This window comes from Perissodus microlepis, chromosome 3 (genome assembly GCF_051167445.1).
Source record: "Perissodus microlepis isolate ML-2025 ecotype Zambia chromosome 3, ASM5116744v1, whole genome shotgun sequence".
Taxonomy (NCBI): Eukaryota; Metazoa; Chordata; class Actinopteri; order Cichliformes; family Cichlidae; genus Perissodus; species Perissodus microlepis.
This window is the reverse complement of record NC_140463.1, coordinates 5018118-5038168: the sequence shown is the minus strand read 5'-3', so window position 1 is coordinate 5038168 and position 20051 is coordinate 5018118. Positions and strand designations below refer to the sequence as shown.

At 42.9% G+C, this 20051-nt stretch overlaps 2 pseudogenes across 1 annotated transcript; one reads left to right on the top strand and one right to left on the bottom strand.

Moving 5' to 3' along the window:
• The first annotated feature begins 6340 nt into the window (after window positions 1–6340).
• LOC146389540 (butyrophilin-like protein 2) lies at window positions 6341–14775 on the top strand (annotated as a pseudogene). Its single transcript, XR_014797470.1, has 7 exons — window positions 6341–6485; window positions 8140–8513; window positions 8612–8704; window positions 12278–12610; window positions 13064–13392; window positions 13562–13897; window positions 13963–14775. The product of XR_014797470.1 is annotated as a butyrophilin-like protein 2 (transcript).
• A 738-nt stretch (window positions 14776–15513) lies between these two features.
• Window positions 15514–18134, bottom strand: LOC146389539 (uncharacterized; annotated as a pseudogene).
• Between the last annotated feature and the right edge of the window lie 1917 nt (window positions 18135–20051).

Sequence of the window (20051 nt, the reverse complement as noted above, 5' to 3'; positions counted from 1 at the left end):
GAGTAAACAGTTAACAAGGTACATTTCCCTCTTACCCACAAAGATAGTATAATACAAGTGTGAACTCAAATACATACAGTGCATTAATTCAGCAGAAAACGGAATATAGATCCCTCTGAGATGAACGGCGAAGTTGGTTGCAGCAACTCCTGGTGCCTTAACTGTTGCACACTTTGCATTTAAAACATATCAGGCAGCGAAAAAAGGCATTGCACACCCACATAACACCAATGCAAGCTAGCACTCCCGTGAATGTCTCTGTAGAACCCCATGATCCCTTGCACTCTCAGGGGTACCCCAAAAGAAACAGCGCCATCCAATGGCATGTCCCATAATATCGAACTTCCACCTAGCTACATTCTCCCCTGCTTAAGAGTCAACGTCCCCGGTGACTCAATTGGTATATCTCAACTCATGCACTGCTTCTTTAAAGAGGGCAGTACCCATATTAGTCAACAACTGAGACAGTACCTCAGGGCTCAAGGTGATGGCATGACATGCTGATACAGGGACATGGTAAGGGTTGGAATGCACTCCAGCATTAGCTCTTTTACTCCGACGGGGCACTGGTGTTGGTGTAATGACCCCAATATCCCTGTTGGTTTCAGTAGCAACTGTCTCTGGTGTGGACACCTGCTCAGAGGCAGACGGTGCAGTAACACGAGCATCATCAGTGTTTACAGACTCTGAAACGCCACTGCTTTGAACTGCTTCCCTGTCTTCATCAGACCCCTGCTCTGCAATTGGGTATGAGGTTTCTCCGAACAACACATACTCAGGATCTGAATCTGAACAGCCTGTTTTCTCTTCTGTCATAGGACCCACTACCACAGGGGATTCATTATTTTTCTTTTTCCTGGGTGCAGGAATTGGGCCAATACAAGGTCTAAGGTTAGCTCTGTGAACCCGTTTTACTGGCCCACCCTCCACAGGCTCCACCGCATGTGTGCTGCCCTGGACTTCGACAACCCTATAAACCACAGGGCTCCAGGCGTCTTGAATTTTGTTCCTGCCTTGGGGCCAGTGTCTCAGATAAACTAACTGACCTACTTCAACAGGGGGGCAATAGACCCGGGTTTTGTCCAGCTCAAGCCTTTCTGCTGCTTTCTGCTCCGTGTACTGCCTTGCTCTGTTATGTGCTTCATTTAAGCGCTGCTGATGCACAACCAGCCAGTCATGTCTCTTATCAAGCACCTGCTCCTGCCCTAGTAAAGCATCTACAGGAAGGTGGGGGTGCACTCCAAACATGAGGTAATACGGCGAGTGACCTGTGGTGGCATGGGGAGTCACATTGTATGCATAGACTAACTCTGGCAAATACTCAGGCCAACGGCGTTTCTTGTCCGGTGGGAGGGTACGCAATAGGTCATGAAATGTCCTATTGAAACGTTCACATTGTGCATTACCTTGGGGATGATGTGGTGTAGTACGGCTTTTTTTTAACCCCATATAACTTGCACAGTTCCTGAATCACATCACTTTCAAAATTTCTGCCCTGATCAGAATGTAACCTCTCTGGTACACCATACCTCATGAACCACTCTCTGAGCAAAATCTTAGCAGTTGTATCAGCTTTCTGGTCGCGTGTGGGGAAAGCTTGTGTGAACTTGGTGAAAACATCTGTAACCACCAACACATTTTCCCGTCCATCTGAGGCTGGCTCCAACACGCTAAAATCTACTGCAACCACTTCAAGAGGTCTAGTGGCCAGAAAGGGCTTGACAGGGGCATGAATCTTGGGCTGTGGCAACTTAGTAAGCACACATCTGTAGCATTTCTTAATCCACTGGTCCACTTCTTCATACATACCAACCCAAAAACATCTCTGTCTTAACAGATTCTGGGTCCGCTCCACCCCCTGATGCCCCATCTGATCATGCGCACTCCCCAGTACAGCTTCCTTTAAACAAGCTGGCAAAAGGAGCTGCTGACACCTCCCCAAATGTCCATCCTCAATGACCCGATACAACAATCCCTCAAACTCTATGATACGTGACCACTGCCGGAGCAGAGAAATCACAGACTTAGCCAAACCTTTCCTCTGCTGGTGTGTGGGTTTCTTCTTTTTGTCCCAAAACTGCCTAAAGGACTTGATAGTAGGGTCAGAGCTCTGAAACTGTCGCAACTCTTCCTTAGAATACCCTGGCAGAGTGGGTGTATTCCCTTGGGAATCAGTAAAATGGGTGTCTTGCTCAACTGCTGTGACCCGGGCCTGCCTCACCTGACAACATTTTACACCTGCACTTACTTTTTTTTTTTTTTTTGTGTCCCGTTTGAATCTTTAGCCATCAGAATTGTTGTCTTAAGGCCAAGAAAGATGCCAAGCGGATTTATTTTACCAAGTGGATCATCATGGCCTTGCCATATTGGTCCATTTGATTGACCTTTATTATAATTATGTATTTATTTTATTTTCGGTTGCTACAAACGGGACAGACGTGACTGGGGGATAGGACAGGGAGAAAGAATGAAAGAAAGAGAGGGAGAGAAAGAAAACCAAAGGGGAGAAGAGACGGTGAGAAGGGGGGGAAGAAAGGAAAAAACAAACAAACAAACAAACAAAACACCTGGATCACCTGTATGGAGAAAAAAACAGAAGAGAAAGCAAACAACAAAGAGCAACATAATAAAAACAGCACCATCACAATAAACTAGCTAGCAGTAGATAACAGTAGATACTAAATAATAAACGATATTGTGCAGCACGCAAGATAGACAGCGCACAATGTGCTTTGAGGCAGCAGCCAAGAAAGGTGTACTCCGCGTCTGTGAACACCCGTGTGTACACCTGTGTGCATACCTGTGTGGATCAGCATGCTTGTATTCCAAAGGTTTCTCCATGTAACGATCTGCTAGGGAGTGTGGGGAGCCATAGCCCCGTCCACCAGGGTATGAAGCAGGTATGGAGGAGATCCAGGCCCCAGATATCCAGAGGCCCCAGAGTACAAGGACCCGAGGAGGACCACCAAAGGGGGGGGGAACCGTGCCACCTGCACTTACTAAGTCCAGGCCTAGCGTTGTCCCTCTGCTGACTAGGTTACAGATGGATATGCATCCATCAAACTCCTCCTCATCTCCTGCAGGCTGGGGCTCCCCTGCTAATGGCTGTCTAGAGAGGGTATCGGCTGCTGTGTTACACCGACCAGGACGATACTGCACCTCAAAGTCAAATGGCGCTAACTGGGCAACCCAGCGCTGTTCGATGGCTCCCAGCTTTGCTGAGTTCAGGTGGCAGAGGGGGTTGTTATCTGTCACAACTGTGAATTTGGAGCCTAAGAGATACCCCCTAAACTTCTCAGACACCGCCCATTTAAGGGTGAGGAGCTCTAATTTCATGCTGCTATAATTTCTGTCATTTCTCTCTGCATTTCTCAACCTTCGGCTGGCGTATGCTATAACACGTTTCCTGCCACCCTGCACCTGATAAAGAACTGCTCCCAGTCCTAAACTGCTGGCATCTGTCTCAACAACAAATGGCAGTGAGAAATCAGCATAAGCAAGTAGGGGGGCACTTGTGAGCTTCTCTTTCAGCTGTTCAAATGACTCTTGACAAGATGGCGTCCACACACTTTCAAGCAAGTTTTTATATTTAGCTGGACTGTCCTCCTTGCCCCATGCATTAATCAGATCATGCAAAGGACCTGCCAGCTGCGAAAATCCATGGAGAAATCTCCTGTAATAACTGCAAAAACCCAGGAAGGATCTCAGCTCTTTAACTGTGGTGGGTACTGGCCACTGCCTCACTGCAGCTATCTTGTCTGGGTCCGTACCTATACCTTCAGCTGAGATCTGGTGACCCAAAAAGCGTACACTAGATTGGAGAAAATGACATTTCTCCACCTTAACCTTCAGCCCAGTTTCCCTGAGTCTCTGCAACACTGTCTGAAGACGTGCCAAATGGTCTTCAAAAGTTGATGAGTAGACTAATATGTCATCTAGGTACACGAGCATAATCTGAAGGATTAAGTCACTCATAGTGGCCTGCATGAGTCTTTGGAAAGTGGCTGGACCATTACACACACCAAAGGGCAATCTGGTATATTCAAACAACCCAAATGGGGTTGTAAAAGCAGTCTTGTGCCTGTCCCTTTCGTGAACTGCCACTTGATGATAGCCACTTGCCAGGTCGATAGTCGAGAAAAACCTTGCACCATGTAATGCATCAAATTCAAATTCAAATTCAAATTCAAATTTTATTTGTCACACACACACAACCATACACAGTATGACATGGGGGTGAAATGCTTGTAGCTGTACAATGCCCGACCATTAAATGACAGAAAAAAAGTTTTACAATATTTACAATTTACAGGTCACTACAAAATTTACAAATTAACTTAGGAATTTACAGTAAAGAATGTGCAAATAGCAGAAGAGATTATAAAGATTATAAAGATTATAAATTATAGGAATTATAGGATTATAGGAAATGTGTGGTGGTGCGTGTGGTGATGTGATGTGTGTGAGAGTCCCGTCTTATAGTGACGTGTGTGGGAGAGTCCAGTCCTACACCTGGTTCAGGGCCCGAATAGCCTGGGGGAAGAAGCTCCTCCTCATTCTCTCTGTTTTGGCCTTAAGGGAGCGGAAGCGCTTCCCAGACCTCAACAGTGAGAAGAGTCCATTGTTGGGATGGGAGAGGTCCATCATAATCTTCCTAGCTTTGGACTTGCACCGCTTGGTGTAGATGGACAGCAGGTCAGGGAGCTCTGATTGAATGATGCGTTCGGCTGAGCGCACCACTCTTTGCAGATCTCGTCTGTCCTGCTTGGTGCTGTTCCCAAACCAGGTGCAGATGTTTGCCGTCAGGACGCTCTCGATGGTGCAGGAGTAGAAGTTCTTGAGCACCTTCAGTGGCAGATGGAAGTCTCTAAGTCTTCTGAGGAAGAAGAGACGCTGACGGGCTTTCTTAACCAGGGTGTTGATGTGACAGGACCATGACAGGTCCTGAGTGATGTGGACACCCAGGTATCGGAAACTGTCCACTCTCTCCACTGGCGTGCCACTGATGATGAGGGGTTTGTAATTCCTCGCCTGCTTTGTAGTGAAGTCCACGATCAGCTCCTTAGTCTTGCTGACGTTTAGGAGGAGGTTATTCTCCTGGCACCAGGTCTCCAGGTTCCTAATCTCCTCCAGGTAGGTCGTCTCGATGTTGTCGGAGATCAGGCCCACAACAGCGGTGTCGTCAGCAAACTTGACAATGGAGGTGGTGTCTGATGTGGCTACACAGTCATAAGTGTACAGTGAGTACAGCAGGGGGCTTAAAACACAGCCCTGAGGCGCTCCAGTGCTGAGTGAGATGGAGGGGGAGACTTGTTTTCCCACCCTCACTGATTGGGGTCTGTCTGTGAGGAAGTTGAGGATCCACTGACACAGTGATGAGCTGAGTCCTAGATCCAATCTGGTTCTAAAGCTTTGCATAGTACAGAATCTGCCCTTTTAAGAGTTTTTAATAATTTCTTTTAGGAACTGAATCACATGACTGTGTTATTATCGTGCTTTTAGATTTAACAGCTGCCTTTGATACAGTAGATCATAAGATTTTAATTTCCAGTTTAGAGCAGGTGGTGGGTGTTAGGAGTACTGCACTGCAGTGGTTCAGATCCTAATTGGCAGACCAAACTTTCTCTGTGAAACTCCAAAAGTTGATTCTGTTCATCTGGACGCTACGTCCAGATGAACAGAATCAACTTTTGGAGATTTACTTTCCTGGATGATTGAGAATGCATCAAGACCTTTCTCTGTGAAACTTGGTGAGTTTGTATCCTCTGCTGCTTCTTTTCAATGTGGGGTTCCACAGGCTTCAGTTTTAGGCCCGCTTCTTTTCTCCTTATATCTGATACCACCTGAGTATATTTTTAGGAAACATGGGATTTCTTTCCACTGTTTTGCCGATGACTCCCAGATTTGTTCCCCTCTTAAAAAGATAAATGGTTTCTCAGTAAACCCTCTGCTCATGTCTTGATGAAATAAGGGCCTGGATGGCTTTGAACTTTTTACATTTTAATGAGCAGAAAACAGAAGTGATGGTTTTTGGTGGCACTTCTGAGACCACTACTATGGATCTTGGTTTGCTGGCACAGTATGTTAAACCAATTATCACTAATCTGCACAGCAAAATCTACAGTGTTATAACATAACAGATTAAAATATCAGATTTAAAGTGGGAAGTCTTAAATGTGCAAATAGGTTATATAGGTTTTTACTCTAATGAATGCTTCTTTCATTCAAACAGTTTCTTCTTTACTGGCGGAAGCTTTTGTGAACACTCCTCCTCCTCCTGCTTTTAAAAAAATCGTTTCCTCTTCCTGAATGAAAGAAATCCAGAGGTGTGATGTGTAACATGGAGAGCAGCCAGATAACACCTTTGGCTTCTTGGCAGGATTATTTAATCTCTTAGTTGGTTCGGCTGAAGATGAACTTTGTAGATGTCTACTCTATGTATAGCAACATGAAGATTTTGGATTTGTTTGTGATCCTCCTGTACGGTAAGAAAAGCTTCCTTTAGACTTATGAGACACACACACACACACACACACACACACACACACACACACACACACACACACACACACACTGGTTTTGCTTACAGAAACAATCAGACAGGTTTGTGCATGTTGATCAGGAAGGTTCTCAAATGCCACAGGCTATTCTTGCATAGTTAAAGCCAAAAGAGAGAATTGTTATTTGTTTTAGGACCAAGTGTATGTTTGCACCAGACTTTTACCATAAGAAGTATGTAAATGAGACAAAACGGAATTCTAGTCCTCTTATTTTTTCTTGGGGGGAAGGGTGGGACTCAAACACAGGCAAGAGGGGGAGAGATGACAGACAAAATATAAAAACGGGCAAGAGGTACAAACACACACAAATGGCGTTACTACAGACAGAAACCTCAGCTTCATAGCTTGTAACCTCACTTGTAAACTTGAACACTTGTGAGCCGTCCAACATTTTAAACTCCACATAAAAAAAAACCACCTCAGACTTTCATTACCATGGAAACATTTCATTACATCACCCACACAGAAGACACAAACGGTTTCACTGTTTAGCTGTTCAGGCAGCTGTTATATATTTGAATACAGATGTTATACATGGTTCATCAGGGTTCTAGACATAAATTCATTGTAAAAGGACTGGTAGAGAGAACGTGTAGAAGCAGCATTGTTGCGATGCAGACTTTCATCCATTAAAATGTTCTCATTCCCCAAACATCTTGGAAATAGTCTTTGAGCATGAAGAATCCACGTCTGATATTGGTCACCTCAAAGAGTAAGAGGTGGGCAGATGAACTGAATCTGTTTTTAGACAGATATGATTTATGCCCCACGTCCTTTGCCACCCACCTCAGCCAGTCTGCCCCTCAAGCTGCTCTACATGCGCTTCACATTTGATAAACATCGTCATGAATTCCTTCTTACTTTTGTTTTGCTTCCAGCACGATAAAATCACACTTCATGCACAGCTCTCTCTCTCTCTGTGTTTCCTGTCTAAAAATCTGTTTTCTTCATTATTCGCTTGCACACAAGTCTACCGTTGTGTACAGCGCTGTCGGCCGCTGTTTTTTTAATTCCTTTTACTTACTTCTGAAAAGAAGGTCCAATTTCCGCCGTTCAATAGGCTACTGAACAAATTTAAACTTTTTAAAAATTTAAATAAATTCCCAGGCCAGGAAAATCGCCTCCATGTTTTTGCTGTGTTTTATCCTCAGTTACAAACGCATCTGCTGTGATGCTTACACCTTTGATAAAGTCTCGCAAGTGTCAGCTTTCTATTTATAGATATAAAAATATGAAAATGTACTGATGCATGATCTGAATTATAATATATCTGACTGTCTGAGGAAAAATTTCCCCGATTCAAATTGAATCCACTTGATTCTAGAAATCAGCAACGATACCCAGGCGTAATCACTATTACTGTCACTGCACTTTATCAAAATATAAAACATCTTGGTGTATTTTTCTACATATAGTAACCATTTGCACAGAATTTTGTCTTTTTTTTAAAACCATTTTTTATATTGATTTTTTCGATAGTTTTCAAATACATTTTGAATTCACCTTTTCTTCCTGTCGCTTATGCTGAGTTTCCCCTGTGTGGGATTAATAAGGTCTTTGTCTTGGTCTGTGTCCTCAGTTTCCCAGTGTGCCTCAGGTGTGGAGGTACTAGAGGGGGCGGAGTTTGTTCTCCTGCCCTGTGAGTTTCCCACTTTTGAAGAAAAAGAATCCACAGCTGTGTGGAGTCGCTATGACCTCATCCCTCCACAGTGCACCTGCGTCGATGAGAAGGCGATGACCTTCAGAACCAAAATGAGCAGTTCAGCGGCCGAACGTACATGAATCCTGACGCTCTGGAAACTGGAGACCTCACTCTCACTCTGAAAAAGCTTCAGCTGTCTGACAGCAGCAGCTACAACTGCACCGTCCACGAGTTTGGAGTTGAAGTTAGTCAGTCAAGAGTGGAACTGCAGGTTCAGCGGGTCAAAGTGGAACTGCAGGTTAAAGGTGGAGGTCAGTGCAAAGAGATTCAAAATTGCATGGAGTGTCACAGAGTGTTAATCATTTTATGTTAACATCATGTAATTTTCATGTTTTCATTGTGTTATAAGTTCCCATCAGTGTCCCAGTGGCTCTGGGTGTCCTGGTTGTAGTTGCAGTCATCGTGAGTGTTGGAGTTTACTTCAGAAGCTATTTTAAGAAAGGTATGTTGTGTGTGTGTGTGTGATGTGCATTGTGAATAAATATTGATTGCATACAATTATTGAGCTCATTTTAAAAAAAAAAAGGTTTTTGTTCCATCTGCGAATTTAGCAGTTGATTCAGTATTAGTTAGATTAAATCTCCACCTGAGTTACAGACATGATGAATCCAAAGCTTTAGTTAAAGATTACATAAATTCACCTCGTGTATCTTTTTCTTTACTTTTTATTGACCTCAAAAGAAAATTGAATGATGTAAAGATTTTTAACTCAGAAATAAAAAGTCCAGTGGTCAGAGAATTAAACTTCACACTAGAATCATTAACAGACACTAGATGCTGTTGAATAGATAACTTGGTGAAATGAAACGTTTGTCACATGGAAATTAGTTTGTCAACTCATACCGCTTGTCTTTAGTGTTTTTGTGGGTGTTCGAGTTTACTTCAGACAATATTATATATATATATTAGGGGTGCAACGATACTCGTATCGATATTGAACCGTTCGATACAGTGCTTTTGGTTCGGTATGCATATGTATGAACAATACAAAATTTTTAATTTATTTTATCAGCTTTCCTTCTGACGATGCTGTCTGTGTTGAGCGCTCAGTGGATCTGCGCTCGACAGTGCAGCCTAGGCGGAGTAGTCGAACGCAGATTCACTGAGCGCAGGGCAAGCTAGCAAGACAGAAACTAAGCTCTCCTTGCAACATGGCAAATTGAACCTCCCCCACCCTCATTCAGATCTGGCATTTGGAACTATTTTGGTTTTCATGTGACGTATGACCCTGAAGGTAAGCGCATCATGGACAAAAGTAAAACAGTATGTCGGATGTGCCACACAATGCTCAATTACATGGGTGGGAGCTAGTGTGTTAGCGCAGTTAGCTCGTTAACGTGTTGGCCGTCCAGCCCCACGCACGGGGCGATCCGCGGTAGCTCGTTAACGGAGATTTGCCGTGTTGTGGCGTTAACATCATTTCAGATTAACGCTGACAGCACTAGTGGGAACACAACGAATATGACTGCACATTTACGCCGACATCATCCTAGTGCAAAGACAAGTGGAAGCAGACAAAAACAACAAGCACGCATGCTACAAACTTTACCTGAGTCATTTAGACAGCCGTTAGCACAGGATTCTCCTTATGGGGACCTGATATGTTTAATATGCTGCTGAGAATATAGCCCAGAAGAAGCGTATAGTATAGCTTTTATTTTGGAAAGAGCCATTTCTCGACGTCCCGGGGCTAGGGATTTTTCCAGTCGGGCTACCAAAATCTATCTCTGCCCGTCGGGCTATCGTAGGAAGGAAAAATATATGTCAATGCTTTTGCATTCTTTCGGAAATGTAGCTGGGTAATTATGTCATTGGTATCGGTGAGCCACTGTCAATATGTGACATATTGAAATCGTTTGAATTTGCGCTTGTTTTTTGCTTTCACTTTGCAATCGCGCGAACTGTGTATAGAGAGCGACAGTACTGATTGGTGAGTGACGATAATTTGCGCACCAATTCCTCTGACATTGTCTTATCAATCGTTAGCTTACTATGCAAACATGACAAGTGAAATCTCCCGCAGCTTAAACATGTGAGAGGTTGATCGCGCAGAGAATCGCTGAGCGTTATGTGAGTGCCTGTGTAAAAGCAGCAGGATATATATTTTAGTTCTGCTGAGCCAAATAAGACAGGTCAGGGTGAAGAAGTGACAGCCAAAGAAAAGCTTACCACAAAACGGAAAAGTTATGACAAATCAGACTATAAGGCAAAAAGAAAGTGCAGCTTTATGGTTTCATGGACAAAAGAATTTCTGTGGCTGCAATATGACGAGCTAAATAACCAGGGCTGCACATAAGTGGTCCGCAGGTGCGCATTCGCTGTCAAAATAAAAAACGCGCACAAGATAAGAAGTTGCAACGCGTGTTTGCGTACATAGGATTTTCAGGAGGAGGACAGACATTTGTTTAGAACTCTTAAAGATGTCAAAGAAGCTCCTTTAAACAATTACTGTGATGTTCCTCCACCTCCAAAGAAATGTCAGAAGGAGTCCGAACCACAAAAGAAGCACGTATTCTCGGAAAAGTAGTTGCAGGAGGTGAGCTGGCTTCAAACAAATGATGAACGCACAGAGATGTGGTGCAGAATGTGCCGTGAAAATTTAATAAATGACAAATTAAAAAGGCATGAACATTTTTTTTTGTATCAAAAAAATATCGAACCGTGACACCAAAGTATCGAACCGAACCGTGAATTTTGTGTATCGTTGCACCCCTAATATATATATATATATATATATATATATATATATATATATCCCATGGCAAATTGGTCCTGGGTGAGGGACCAGACAAAGAGCGATTCAGAAGACCCTTATGAAAAGAACATCGAGGGAACAGTTTACCCTGCCCGGGATAGGGTTACCGGGGCCCCGCCCTGGAGCCAGGCCCGGGGAGGGTGCCCGAGGGCGAGCGTCTGGTGGCCGGGCCTTAGTCCATGGGCCCATCCTTCCGCAGGCCCACCACCCGCAGGAGGCGCCATAGGGGTCGGGTGCATTGTGTGCCGGGTGGCGGCCAGGAGCGGAGGCCCTGGCGAACTGACCCCCGGCTGCCAAGACTGGCAATAGGGACATGGAATGTCACCTCTCTGGTGGGGAAGGAGCCTAACTTAGTGCGTGAGGTTGAGAGGTACCGGCTAGATATAGTCGGGCTCACCTCTACGCATGGCTTGGGCTCTGGAACCAGTCTCCTGGAGAGGGGCTGGACTCTGTCTCAGTCTGGAGTTGCCCCTGGTGAGAGGCGGCGGGCGGGGGGTGGGTATTCTAATATCCCCTCGGCTTGCTCCCGGTACGTTGGGGTTTTTCCCGGTGGATGAGAGGGTTTGTTCCCTGCGCCTTAGGGTCGGGGAACGGGTCCTGACTGTCATCTGCGCTTATGCACCGAGTGGCAGTTCGGAGTACCCAGCCTTCTCCTCTCGGCTGGCCTGGGAACGCCTTGGTGTTCCCCCGGATAAGCTGGAGGAGGTGGCTGGGGAGAGGGAGGTCTGGGCCTCTTTGCTTAGGCTGCTGCCCCCGCGACCCGGCCTCGGATAAGCGGATGAAGATGGATAGATGGATGGATGTCAGCCTGAAATCTAGATCTAGAATTTTGAGGATCCAATTTTTTGAAGGAAACTCACATGAGCTTCTTCTATTTCCCCCTTGTTAAAATGCTGCATGTTTTTACGAGTCTGGACCTGCAGAGATGAGAACAACAGTTCATTTAACAAAAGTTGATACTAATCTACATGTAATTAAATATTAAGTAGGCAAGCTCCCATGACGGTCTATTAACGTTTCCAGTTTAGGGTGTAGTAAGTGAAGATGAAGACAGATGGCACCGATGATAAATTTCTTCCCATAATTGATTTAGGACATCAAATATAACACAGTCTCTGCTCAGTGGAGCAACGGGACAAATGTCAGACTGGAGCCAGTCAAACATGTTTTCAGTGCAGATGTTTCACTTCATCCAAACAAAATGTGCTGAGTGCTGATGATGCTGTGTTCAGCTCATTGTGGTATTTTTTCTCCTTTCAGTCCCCCTGGTGGAGGTGGAGCAGGGGGTCGAGTCTGTACAGCTGCCCTGCAAAACCAAACTTCACCTGCCTAAAGACAGTAAAGTGGAGTGGACCTGCATTTACATCCGGACCACAAAGGTCCACGTGAATGAGAACGGCTCTGACCAGCCTGAAGAGCAAGACCAGTTTTACAGAGACCGAACGAAGATGAATGAAGACCTGCTGAAAACTGGAGACCTCAGTCTGACCCTGAAACACCCCACAGATGGAGACACCTACACCTACACCTGCACCGTCTACAGCAGGGAGGGAAACATCCTGCTGAAGAGAGAAGTGAGGCTTCGAGTCAAAGGTCAGAATTAAAAGTTATTTTTATAGCAACAAATAACAACAACAACAATTGCATCAAGGCATTTTACAAAGATTTTAACACTGAAATATTACAGCATTTTTAAGCATTTTTAATTATTTTCCAGTGATAGAAAATCAGCACTGCTCAGTGTTAGTCATTGATATTTCATCAATGATATTTGATATACAGATTAATCAACTAATTAATTAATCAACTTTTGTATACTGTTTGTTTTCTGGATTTTATCTTGATAATTTGTCTCACTTTGTTAAAATGAAGCTACCATTAAAAATTCTTTAATTCTTTCTTTGTGTGCAAACCTACTCAAACTAAATGAGACTAAATGACTAAACTAAAAATCATAGTTTGAGCCTAAAATTGAATATTAAGGTTCTCTTTGGAATCATTGAATAAAACTGCTGCTGTGTCATGTTGTGTTTGTTGTCCTCTCAGTCTGTCAGGTGGAGGTGGAGGAGGGGGCGGAGTCTGTCCAGCTGCCCTTCAAAACCACAGAAAACCTGCCTGGAGATGCTGAAGTGGAGTGGTGGCGCTATGAACCTGAACCACCGATGACTGTTCACAAATATCTTATCGGCTCTGACCAGCCTGATGCACGAGACCAGCTTTACAGAGACCGAAGCGAAATGAGAGACGACTCACTGAAAACTGGAGACCTCAGTCTGACCCTGAAACACCCCACAGACAGAGACACTGGAAAGTACATCTGCAGAGTTGAGGGGAAAGGATCAAGAGAAAGAAAACAGTTCTGCTGAGAGTGATGAGTCAGTGCAAATACCTATGAAATATTTGTTACAGTGTATTTGTTTAAAAAAATAACAATAACAATAACTAAATGTAAATATCAGACTGCAGCATCTATAAAGAAGCTTAATAAGGTGTTTTCTAGATTCACTGCTGTCTGTACAGCTCATGTTGTGTTTGTTGTCTCAGACTGTGTGGTGGAGGTGGAGGAGGGGGCGGAGTCTATCCAGCTGCCCTTCAAAACCACACAAAACCTTCCTGAGGATGCTAAAGTTGTATGGAGATGCATTGACCCTGTACCATCAGTGTTGGTTCACATGTATGAGAACGGCTCTGACCAGCCTGAAGAACAGCACCAGGTTTACAGAGACCGAACAAAGATGAATGAAGACCTGCTGAAAACTGGAGACCTCAGTCTGACCCTGAAACACCCCACAGAGAGAGACGGTGGAGAATACATCTGTAATGTCAGCAGCAAAGAAAGAAGCATTTCAAGAGAGACCACAGTGCTACTAAAGGTCAAAGGTCAGTATAAAAATACAAGTTTGTCCCTTGTTGTCTGTCCCTGTCTGACTGTCTTGTGTCTGCAGGGAGAGTTCAGGTCCAGGATCAAACAGGGGACATCAGGAACAGAAGCAGCTCCATTGATCAGACTCCTCTGATGGCTGATCAATCAGTTTGACATCTGTGCTTAGTTTAGGATCAGCTTTTAGTTCAAACTGAGATAGAATAAAATAAGGGTTTGTCAAATAAATCATTTTTATTTAATTATGCAAAACATTGAGAACAAATATTTGTTATAATGGGTAAAGCTGGTTAAAGAAGTTCTAAAGATGTTTTGATGTTTTCAAAATGTCCTGCGGTTAAAATTAAAGTCCCTTTTTCATGACTACACTTTAAAAAAGGTACTGGGGAAAGGTACCAGCCTGCATGGCAGAGTTCCAAGATGAAATCCAAGACGAGGGAGCAGACGAGAGCAACTGGGGGTCAAGCGAAAGAACGGCGCTTGTCATAGTTCTCTCCCTCATGCACGACATCAAAGCGTTCTGGTTTGTGTCCAATGCTTTTTGCTGTTGTAGAGTCATTCCACGAGAATAGCTAAAATTGGACTTGGATATTTTCACATTTTTTACCAAAATGTATTATTTATATGTATATCCCACATCATTAAGGATATATTTAACTATCAGAAAAATGCATTTTCCCATCTCAGGCATTAGTTTTCTTTTATTATTGATCATATTTTTAAGATGTAGTGACTGTAATTCTTCAACCCTGTTATGGACATTTTGGAGGCTCTCTGAATATTATCATAAAATGTATTTCTAAAGAAATCAATATGTTTACATTAGTTAGATGTCCCCCATACTAATTCAATAATTTTACATAGAAAAATGACATAAAATCACACATTTTTACTCTTTTAAATCCTGAAATGTAACTAATGAGTGAAAGCAATCTTTTCATTTTTCATCAAAAATTTAGATTAACTAAGAATTGTAATTTAAATCAATGATCATATGATAGCGCTCAATATTTTAGACAGAAATCAGCAAACATTAAATTATTTTTTCAACATTTTAAGAAAATTATATATGAAAATGTAGGTGTGACGGGGTTGAGACTAGCATAACAGGGTTGAAGATGGTAAAAGGGTTGAAGAGACAAATACAGCTTTACATACAGTTTTTCCCCTAAATTCAATGTACAGGGCTTTCCATTAGCATTATATCTCACTTTGTAACCATAGGAAGGACACCAGATACAAATTGCCGTAGAATCAAGTTTTATTAATCTCAAGTAAAAACAACCACAACAGCACATTAACAACTAACAAATATTGTAAAGTGAATTGCTCAAATGTAACATAATGTGTGTGTTTGTGTGTGTGTGTGTGTGTGTCTAGGCATAAGAGAGCCTCATGAGGTGCTAAAAGTCACCTCATCCTTGCTCCGATAACATACAATTAAACTTGATGAACTGGTTGAACTAATAACAATAATAATCAGTTAACGATTTCAATGTGTCTGTCTGTATCGGTGCCTGTGTCTGTGTCCATGTCAGAGTGCTTTTGCATGTGTGTGCCTGCATCAGTGTGTGTGTCTGTATATATGCATGAATGTGCCGGTTGTTTCATGAATTCATCTTGTGAGTCGGTTCCACACCTCTTTCAAGACTTCCACATGGCGCCTTGTCACAGCCTGTGGGGGTGGAATGAGTTCAAGGACATCATCAAACAGGTACCAGAGGATATCATCCTTATGCGGCCAGAAGAATCGGTTTAACCCAACACGATGCATTTGACCTGGACTTGTGTTGTTTGTATGTTTAGAATGATGCCTGGATATAAATCATCGTCATATCTGAGAATACACCATTTACCAATCAGCTCTGGACTTTCCCACTGGATTTCTTTTCCTGGATCCCCCCACTGCCTGTCTGTGATACAGCCGTTTCTATCTTCTGGCCAAAAGTGAAACACTGGGTGTTGAAGCACTTGCAGTTAAACTGCTTCCGTGTTGTGCACATGCAGCTTACATCACGAACCATCAGTTCTCCTGGAGCTACAGTAACGACCTGGTGAATTCTCACGGTTCCAGGAACAGCTGGTATCTGCTTCGGCATTTTCTCCATAGCTTCCTCAACATCTTCACTTTTCACAAAGAACAGTTTCACACTTGTGTTTGTTTCAGACAAGGCCTTGAATAACTCTTCTGCATCTGGGATGTCATGCCCCTTTGCTACCATCATGTCAGCTGCTCTTTTTAAGGCTCCCCCGACACCATCTGGTGCTCCTTTTCCATGACTAGCCTCGAAAAAATTCCAAGAACCAGCCTTGAATCCTCTTCTGTCCAGTTCTGTAGTGAAAAGGTAGAAGTTTCCTCGTTGTTTGTATTGCGTACAGGGTCCGTCGCTTAAAAAGTGCAGCACAGACACTTGTGGATGTTGGCCATGAAGGTAATCTAGCACAGGATTTAGGTGCTGCCATATTGCTGGAGGGCCTTTATGTCTACTGGGGGAGATGGTGCTAAAGCACACAGGCTCTGAGAGTCCACCAACATACAACACACCAGTATGAGGGGTGGCCTGCTGATGTGAAGCCCCAAAGTGCACCGCCTGAACTTGAGAACTATATTTACAGCTGTAATTTTCTGAGAAGTCAACATGTATCAAAGCCTCCTCCCCTGACATGTTGTTCTTCAGCTCATGGCAGAAGGCATACTGCTGCTTGATATTAAAGTGATGCATTTTAAATTTCTTTACAAAGCTCTGGAAGAGCTCAATGAGGTCCTCTTGTGTGCCCTCCACAGATTTCTTGACTGTCACCTTGACAGTTGCCTTTTCTCCCTTTTTGTCTATCTCCTTTTCCTCTATCACCCACTGGGTAAATGATGTGGTTGCGGTGCTGTTGTATGCACTTGTGATGTGGACAGTTTTGTCCTTGCAATGGACACACTCTCCATACATACAACTCTTGCTGGATGAGTTGCAGCAAACCTTCTCTATCAACTCTTCAGTGTTGGCAGTCTCAATGAGTTTCAACTGACGGAGCTTCACTGCCAGAAAGCTGAGATTTTCATGCAACTTACACATGCATGTGTCACGTTCAGAGAGTGTTGGATTCACAACCCAAAAGGGGCGAAGATGACAGAAAAGGGAATAGGATATCATCTGGTCTGGGTTTTCTGCCAAAAACCTTCTGTGGATATTTTCTATCGTGTCCATCAGGAACCTCTTCTGCATTTTTAATTTGTCCTTTGTGAGTGTTTGTTTGGTTCCTGTGGTCATTCTACTCACGTCATCCCTGAGATAGAACGCCTTGATTCTTTTTTTGAAGTCTTCAGTGAACCTGCTGGTCCTGTTTCTTTCAAAATGAAGACTGTCATGATGTCTAAAATTCTTGTTTGAAAATCCGAGGGAGTCACTTGCAAACTTTTCAAACCTGTATTTTTTTTATAATTCTCCCTGTCGCCACTTTGGCAATCAGTTGCCTTTCTCTGTCCTTGGTGGCTTTTTTGTATTTATTCCTAATATCTTCAATAAGTGATTCATGGAAAAGTAAGGTTTTTTTTATTTGGGGGTTAACGGGGCAATTTGAAGTGAGTCGTGTTATTTTCGACTGTGGGGAATCCGAAAATTTCTTTGAACGTTGGCACCTTTTTTTGTATTTTTCTTTGCTTTTTCTTTCTTTTTCAAGTTTTTCCTGGAGTTCCGCTATTTGCCTCTTGAGTTTATTTTTTTCTGTTCTGTACTTTTTCCGAGCCACCAGACGTTGCCTATAAAATAAAGCAATAAAAGTTGATTTGGGTGTGGAAAATTATGCCTTTTTCCTCCTGCCCTCCCTGTTTCTAAAATGACATTGTGAAAGTGACATAAAATGACATTTTCACTATAACACTGTTAACTACCCATTGCCCTAACCTTGAAGATCTTGGCTGTGAAGGCTGCTCTGGGTGATCTCCCTGATCAGGACTCTGTGGAGGAGTGCTCAAGTTCTTGAGCACTTCTTCCCTCTCCTTGCTCCTATGGTAAGCTGCTCTCCACATTTTTCTTTTCTTACGCTGTTCTCTTTTACTCAGTTCATTAATTGCTTTCTTCTTCCCTGCCTCTACATTCTTTCTCCATCTCTCACGCTCACTCTGCAGGTTTCTCTCCCTTCTTTCAGGATCAGCTTTAAGGCGTTCCCGATACTTCCTTTGCCTTTCTGCTGCTGTTGTTGGTGCCATCTTACTTGCATCCTTAACATGGAACATAAATCACATTCAGCATGCAGTATAAGAATGGTGATTGAATATAATAATAATTCATTTAAATAATTGGATAACTTAACAACCAAAGTATTAAACTCTCAACCCCATCACAATCTCACAACCCCGTTACAATCTAAAACATAACAGGGTTGAGTGTGACGGGGTTGAGATTTTTGCACAAACTGGCCGCTGCTTAATGTAGTGAATACCAGACAGAGAGCACATGGCATGCATGAAATTCAAAATCACCATATATTCATGAACTAACAAAAACCGTTTTCATAAGTAAGAGTTTTCTATCTTTTTTTCATGTTACGGTGTTGAGTCATTGAGGTTGACGACCACAATATCGCAAGATAAATGACTAAAATAAAGGAAAAGATGGGAGCAACTTGCCTGTCTCTGTGGTCCTGTTGTCCAAAAGACTTCAGTGATGTCACTTCCTGATGTATATGGAATTCTGGATGACACCATTGTATTTATGGGGGTGGGATCATTTGTGTAACGGGGTTGAGGGGTTACTCAGGTACAGAAATAATTGTGATTTTAATGAATAATTAACAATTAAATTTGAAAAAAACAAACATTAACAACAAAAGAGCACAAATAGATGTTTAGGTTGATATCAAAATTTATTGACTTTTTAAAAAGTTTTATTTGGTATTTTCAAAGTAAACTTTCATCAAGGCCATGAGGGACATGACAAAATAGGTGGTGTCAAATGAAAAAACTGTATTATTTCCCATAAAAAGATAAAAAATTAGTTCATTTTTTTACACTGTATTAAAGGGTACATTTTAATATATATGTAAAGCTGTTTAAATTGAAAGTTTGGCGACCAAATAGATGAAATACACCATAAGAGGTGAGAGGGACTCAAATTGTGCCATTTTCATGGAATGACTCTGTAGTAGAATTGTCTCGTTCCACCAGTGGGTTTGTGCTAGACAGACCCATCACTGAACAGACTTAATTTTAAAAGAAGTATCAGCTCAGTCAATGAAAACTTCCAACTGATAACTCAACACGTTCTCACTCCCAACTCCTCAAATGTGTGACGCATGGTCAGGCTCCCTCTGCTTCACTTATCGACGTGCAGGGTCCTCTCATTGAATACTATAGAGCTCCCTAAACGTTGCTTATTGACGACAAGAGATTGCCGCGGAAGAGCCTGTTGTCCGTATATTTATATATTTCCAAAATCACATTGTAGTGACGTATACAGAACACAATAAATTATATAATTAAACAACTACCTGAGAAACAGCAGATACAGCAGATAAATTAATTATAGGCTATTACCTTTGTATCGTTTATTGCATTTATGGAGGGAGTGGTGTATGCTGGGTAATGGCACAGCTAGCGACTGGGTGACTTTATTCACCCGCTTCGGCTGTTATCAGTCCATACAATGGGCGTTATTAGCACAAATCAGTCCCATAGATATGGACCATCTCCTGCTAGATTGTTCAGAAATCTTAGCCAGGAGACAAGTGAATATATTGTGAATATATTGTGTCTTTTTCAGTCCTGGGATTATAACACTACAACATCCTCAGTCTGTAATCAGAGAGTGTCTATTTGACAATGACCAAAATGTCTTTGGATAGTCTTTGTGAATGCAAAAAAAAACAAAACAAGGGTGTTTTTTTTTGCAGCACAGCACAGTAAGGCAGCACAGCAGCGAGGCAGCACAGCAGCGAGGCGTCTGGCAGGAGAACGAACAATAGTCTTTTTTAAGGCTACTGCAGAAGGAGATATTCCCCGCTAGCTCACCCAAGCTTGCTCTCTGGCACAGCTACAAGCTACGTGAGCTCATGGCTAAGAGCTCGTAGCCCCTCCCGCTAAGATGTACTACCACAGTCGACTGTCGCAAAGCAGCCGCAAACCAATAGCAACAAAAAAAACCCTCAAAATCATTGAAGAAC